The sequence below is a fragment of the Vombatus ursinus genome, unplaced genomic scaffold (assembly GCF_900497805.2).
Source record: "Vombatus ursinus unplaced genomic scaffold, bare-nosed wombat genome assembly UNPS02014235.1, whole genome shotgun sequence".
NCBI classification, from domain to species: domain Eukaryota; kingdom Metazoa; phylum Chordata; class Mammalia; order Diprotodontia; family Vombatidae; genus Vombatus; species Vombatus ursinus.
In genome coordinates this window covers 351664-358970 of record NW_020954013.1, presented here as the reverse complement: position 1 = coordinate 358970, position 7307 = coordinate 351664, and the positions used below count along the sequence as shown (strand labels likewise).

Here is a 7307-nt window from a genome sequence, read left to right as displayed (position 1 = left end):
ATGTCAGAGAGGGAGGGACAGAGAGTGAGAGAAGAGTAGAGGATGTTCTACTGAAATGTCACAAACTGGATCAGGAGAGCAACAGATTGGGCATTTAAGAGGTTACCGGTAATTTTGAAGAGAAGAGTTTCAATGGAATGATATCCAAAGCCATATTTCAAAGGTCTGAGAGGAAGCTCAGGCAGCTGTTAATGAAAGAGTGCTTTTTGGGGCAGCTAGGTGGCACAGTGGATAGAGCACTGGCCCTGAAGTCAGGAGGACCTGAGTTCAAATGTGACCTCAGATCAAACACTTAACACTATCTGTGTGACCCTGGGCAGGTCACTTAACCCCGATTGCCTAAAAAAAAAAGAAAGAAAGAAAGAGTACTTTTTGCCCTACATTTGAGTGGAAAGGGGAGAAGAAATAGAGGAAAATAGCCTGAGGGGAAGACATGTAGGAAATTGATCAAAGATAGATTTAGAGAGGCAGGCCTTGGTAAAGAGAAAACACACTTATTTGTCTAAGATTGGAGAAAAGGAGAGAGTTAGGGATGATGTCAAGGATTTTGAGGTGAAAAGAAGGAAGAAAGGGGAGGTGATATATTTTAGCGAGAAAGAGTGTGACATAGCTCTGCCCTCAAAGAGAAGCTTTGACCATAGGACTGAGAAGAAAGTGCTAACAAAGACTGTTTGTCAAGCACTTGTCACATAGCCTCATTCCAGCAGAACCATGGGTTCGCCATAGATGTCCTATGCAGCAGGTAGTAGACTCATTGAGAGGAGTGTAATGATGTCACCAAAAGATCTTTATAGGCTTGGATTGCTACATGAATTTCCCATGTGTTGAATCATCTATTTAGTCTCATGCATCTCACAATCTGAATATATAGTATGCATCCTTATGATAGAGTATGTCCTAAATTCATAACTGTTTCTCTTGACAGTGTTTTAAAAATGCTATCTTATTAAGTTCTTCTGCTTTATATAAACGATGTCCTCTACATAACTAAAGAAACAGGGAATCTGTTACTAAAGGTTTTTGCATTTTTATTAAAAGAGTATATGAGTACTTACAAAGTTAATAATTTTAATATGTCATAGTAGTAGAAGTAGAAGAATAATAACAGTAATAATAATAATAATAATGTATACAGCCCTTTAAATTTTGAAAAAATATTTTACAAATGTGACATTTTATCATTATAATAATTATGGGAAGTGCTATTATCATTCCCATTTTACAAAAGAGCAGCTGAGGCTGGCAGCTGTTAAGTGACTTGCCTAGTGTCACATAGCTAATACATGTGTATGGCAGGATTTGAAACCAGATGTTCATGACTCCAAGTCCGGACCTTTATACCCAGGACCATCCTGTTACCTCTAAAGCTCTTGTGAAGAGACCACTAAGAAAGAGACCAGGTCCTACAATTATATTATGGTTTTGTTGTTGTTTATACTGGTTAATAAAGTTAATCAAATCCCTTATTTCTAATAATTCCATCAAATTTTTGACTAGAAAAATCAAAAGTCACTTCACCTACAAAACCAGAAGAACTATATTGCTTCATGTTCTTCCAACTTTTTTAAAACATTTTTTATTTTAATGTTTGAGTTGTTAATCCAGTTGGAATATACTTAGTTTTTGGGTGTTTGATATGACACATTTCTATTTGCTATGTGGGTTGGGAGGAAGAAAGTAAACTGTTAGCATTTAGCAATTAGAGACAATTTATTAGCTTGTTCTGTGATTTCAAGGACCATTAGCTGAAGGTCGTATAAATACATGTCTATTTGTATATATAACATACACAAATGTGTAATATATCATATATATGTACACACATGCATATTATATCACACATATAATATATGTACATACACAAATGGATCATCTTATATACATATACACAAATAAGGGTATTAGAAGAAAGAGAAAGACATGAGAATGTTTGCAGAGAACAAAGAATGAGCCAGGAAATTATAAAGCAGCTGAATATTTAAAAAAGGTAGAGATTGTCAGGTGGGATCTGAATGCCAAGGATGAGACTGCACGACATAGGGTGAAGGAATTCTGATAAAGCATTATTTCTTCATTTACAATCAAAAAGAAGAAAATGTTGGAAGATATCAGGATGATATGAAATAAACAGAAGGGGAGACATGGGAACATTCCAAGAGTGACCTCAATTATTCAGTTAGTGACTTATGAAGCAAGCTTTTTACGTGAGAAGGTAAATTGATCTGGTGTTATGGGACATATGAGAAGAGAAACCAAGTTTACTTAGAATAGCTAGAGAGAATGAGATATCAGCTGGGGTAGAGAGGAGTAGAAAATTTCCTTGGTGCAATGTCAATTCCAAATGGGTCTAAATGACACAATTTTGTAATGAATTTATTCAGGAAAATTTTCTAACTTCCTATATAGCTCTTCAGAGACACATGAAGAAAAGAAACAAATCAAGATTGTAGGAATCATAGAGGGACAAATGAGCAAAGGATACAAATTAGATGATAAAATAGAGTTTAACTAATTGAATAAAGGTATTGACATGTGGGATTAAAAAAGAAAAGAGTTTAGCAGCTGCAATGATGAAGGGCAGATAAAAGTAAGATGGTAGAATTGAAGGTCACTGTGAGGAAGAGTAGACTTAGAGGTTTTCTTGTTTTTGTTTTGTTAATTAGTCGTGTCTAAATTTTTGTGAACCTACTTGGGGTTGTCTTGGCAAAGATATTTGAGTGGTTTTACATTTCCTTCTCATGCTCGTTTTTTAATTGAGGAAAACTGAGGAAAACAGATTCACTGAAAAACCCAGGATCACAAAGCTAGTTAGTGTCTGAGGCTACATTGGAACATGACTTCCTGACACTAGGGCCAACACCTTGTCCATTGTACTACCTTGCTGCTGGAGGTCTTCAGGCCTATGCAAGATGGATTGATAAAAAATTTTGGCTGAAAAGGGAATTGTGGAGTTTGATAGTAAGTCACTACCCACTATCTGAGAAACTTTATTGCTTCTCATACGGAATACCACAAGGTCATGGAATTACAATGGGAAAACCGAAGTGTGTAACAAGCATAATGTCATGTTTTTTTTTTTCATAGGTTACATAGAATTTGACAACAAATTATCTTCCCAAGGCAGCTGAAGAATGCTGATTTTTGATGAAATTCTGGCGATAATATACCTGCTACCAACTCTAGTTGGATTCCTAGGGAACTGTATCCTCCTTTCCTAAATACCATTAATTTCCTCATTGCTCAAAGAACAAGATCTAAAAACCTAATTATCATCCACTTGACCTTTTCCAATGCCATGGTGCTTCTCTTTATGGGAGTACTTGCTACAACAAGGCTTTGGAGGATAAAATGTCTCCTGGACAAGACTGGGATCACAATCATAACATATATACAGAGATTAACCTGGAACCTCTCCTTGAGTAGCACCTGCCTATTCTGTGTCTTCCAGGACATCACTATTAGTCCCATCAACTCCACATGGCCACAGCTCAAAATAAGAGCAGCAAAGTGCATCATTTCCTACATTCTTCTTTGATGGCTCTTCAATATATTATTCTGTGTGATACTATTTCAATACCATGATGGTCCAAAGAACAGAACAGATAGTAAATATGGTTGCAACACTGGGTATAGATCTCTAGATTTGAATAATAAAAATCATGTTAAACTTTTAATTATAGGATGCATTTATGATGATTTGTTTGTGGGTCTCATGACATTTTCTAGTGCCCATATGGTCTCATTCCTATATAGACATAATAAGCTTGTCAATCATATTCATAGTAATAGCCTCTCCACAAAACTATCCCCTGAAACCAGAACCACCCAGGTTATCTTGTTTCTAGTGAGCATCTATGTTCTGTTTAATGTATTCAGTCCTATATTTGTTCTGTGTATGTTCTATTTTAAATGCACAAACACTTGGGTGATACATACCTCAGCCTATCTGTGTCTGTGGTATCCAGCAGTCAGCCCTTTTATTCTGATTAGCACTGACAACCAGATTCCCAGGACCTGTGCTCATTGATAGACAGACTGGTTACACCACCTCCCTTACCTTATGGTACAGATCCACACAGAAGACCTTTAGAAGCATAGAAACTCAAAATGTTTTAGCTGAATGGAACATGAAAGAACATCTAAGGCAATCATCAACAGATTCCTGAAACTGAGGTGCAAGATCAATGAATCATGAAGAAATGGTTGATTTCTCAACTCTATCCTCCTTCCCACAATTGGCAGTTCCATGAAACACCCCAAAGCAACTCAATGAATCTTAAAAATATTGACTTTTCTAGGCTGGGATTGTGGGAAATTTCTTAGGCTTCCCTGATGCCAATTCCTTTTTTATAACCTCTTTTGACTTCTTTTGAAGTCTTATTGCCAACATGCCATGTCAGGGAACACCTGTGGTGGTTTCCCCTGACCATCTCTAATTAGATATAGCTCTTCTTGTGATCCTGGTAATTCAACCTCCTGAATTAATTTGCCTACTAGAAACTCACCATTGATCACATGGGATAATTATTTTCAACTTTATGGTATAACACTTACTGTTTATTAACAGATAGGTCCATAGGTTTATGAAACACTCATCTGAATGTTCTATGATGTTAATGGATTTTTCATAAAATGATCTCGTAAAAAGAACTAATAATATATAATTGCATGGGAAACTGAGAACCAAACCAGGATGGAGGTGGTCCCAAAGATACTGCAGACAAATAATAGACTAAAATTAAAAGACAGTAAGATTTGTTAAGTGTCTTAGCAATCTAATCAAAGGTGCTTTAAACTAAAAAAAAGGGCAATGGGTAGGATTGGGTGTATGTATCCTCTAAGGTATACATCAGAGAGAGAAACCACAAAGAATAATTAAAACTTAGACACCTAGGATTTCATAGGAGACAAAATTTTGAAGGATAAGAAGAATTCCAAATGATGAGTTTCCTAGGGAAGAAATGCATGATGAGAAAGTCCTCAGAAGCCCAAAAAAAGTATAGTGTTGGGAAATGGGGAGGTCTGAGTCCCTTTTTCTTTTTTTTTTTTTGTGAAGCAATGGGGTGGGTGGAGTGACTTACCCAGGGTCATACAGCTCATAAGTGTCAAGTGTCTGAGGCCAGATTTGAATTCATCTTCCTGAATCCAGCATCAGTGCTTTATCCATTGCACCATCTCACTGCCCCACATGAGTCCCTTTCTTTAAAAGAGGATCTGAACCCCATAGCCCTGCCCTAAATCAGATAAGACAATCAGAGGAGCAAAAGTTTTAGATAGGATGTTAATACTTGGCATATTAAATCTTTCAAGATAATGAGATTTCCTAACAATAAATTTCTTGGAGAAGGAAGGCATTATGAACAGGTCAGAAAGCAGAGTAAGAGATGAGGATTAGGGGAAATAGTTCACAAGCCTCACATGATGGCATGATGAACTTGTAATGGAATAATTCAATTAACCAGATATGTTTGGAACTCTCTCCCAAAAGCAGAACAAATAAGAACATCATGACTTCCTTTGGCCATTTTGTCTTCCAAATGATGAAGATAAAAATCAAAGATAGGTTGTTTTCTAAATTGGATTCCTTAAGGAGCAAGAAGGAATTGGTACTTGGCATTGATATGATAGAAATGAGATTAAGTGACATTCTCTTCTAAGCAGCAATGGAGATTAAGAATTCCAGAAAGTCTGACATATATCCTAGTTATTTGTGAGAACATATTACCAAGAAAATATAAATGGTGAAGATGGAGTAATTCCAAGTAAGATGGGAAATTCCCAGGAAAAATCATACTGTAAAGTTGCAAAGAGAGCGATTTTAAAATATAAGGAAAATAAATGAAATTGATCTAAATTTATCCATGTATATCACATGGAAATCTACAAAAACATTATAAAAATAAATGTTCTGATGATGGAAAAAGGTATGATAACAGCATGAATATTTGAATGTTATTCTGTCCTGTAAAAATACTCTCAGGAAGATCAAACCTCAAAATGAACAAAGGCTAGTAAGTGATGATAAAGACAACAAAAATGTCTTTTAAACTATATTGTGAAAAATGGTGTATTATGAAAATAAAAAAACAGATGCATATGAATACATATGAGTATGATTATAAATATCTAAGTATCTGTATGTGTATGTAAGTGTATTATGTATGTATGGACAAAATGTGTTGTATTTATTATATAACCTATCTTGAAATGGAAATTTTTTGCTGTATATTTTTAATCTCTCTTCTCTTCTGCTGTGCACATGTCAATTTTTTTCTTTTCCTATTTTTATTTAAATTTTAGTATTTAAGTTTATAATATGTTGCTTTTTCTTTTCTGATTGTATATCTGTTTTAGTATTCAATTTTAAAGTCAATTAATAAAAAATTTAAAAAAAGAAATAAAAAAGATCTTTGCTTTTTGGAATGTAAAATGATAGCTCATATTCTGAGGATATCTAGTTGCTCAAGTTTTACATTCCTTATTTTTTCCTTCCAAATGGAAATAACCTTTTCCCTAAAAATGACAAAACAAAAATTACCAATAGAAAGCTGATACTCAATATAAGTTATAATGTTTAATAAGAGTACATAGTTGATCATTCTGAATTGATATGACCTGGGCAAGAACAATTACATTCTCAGGCACTGAAAACTCTGTTTGTACTGAGTATTTTGATTGTTGAGCTACTATGAATGACATTTGAAAGTGTAGGAACATGGGAGGGATACGCTAAGATTGGGGAAGAAAAAGGCTACCACAAACTTCATAAATGAGGAAAAATGAATTCTCCATACATACTAGTGAGATTGATTTGAATTCTTAGACAAATTCTAGAAAAAGAATATTAAAGGTATAATAGGTTAAAATTTACTAACATATGTAATGAATACACAAGAACAGCACGAAACTATGATCTTCTCATACCAGACTAAGTTTATTTCCCATTGGCATAGGATTACTAAACCAGTAGATGAGAGGAACACTGAGGACTAAGTTTACCAAGATTTAGGAAAGAATTTAGGTATAATCTAACATCTCACACCGTCTAGCAGGATAAGATTAGAATGGGATGTGATTTAGACATAAATTTAAACATTTAGACATGATTTAGACATGAATAACATAAGCAAGTTATGGAAGCATGGAAATTTTAACTGACAGATTTCCTGAAAAGAGAAGAATTTTTTTCCCAAACAGGAGTTAGAAAGGATCCCATGAAGTAAAATGGATAGTTCTGATTGCCTGATTTTTTTTAAATGCACAAACAGAACCAATACTGCCAGGATTAGAAGGAAAACATAAACCAG

At 34.7% G+C, this 7307-nt stretch overlaps 1 pseudogene; it reads left to right on the top strand.

Annotated features, from left to right (window-relative positions):
* The first annotated feature begins 3131 nt into the window (after positions 1–3131).
* Positions 3132–4027, top strand: LOC114041971 (annotated as a pseudogene).
* The last annotated feature ends 3280 nt before the right edge of the window (positions 4028–7307 follow it).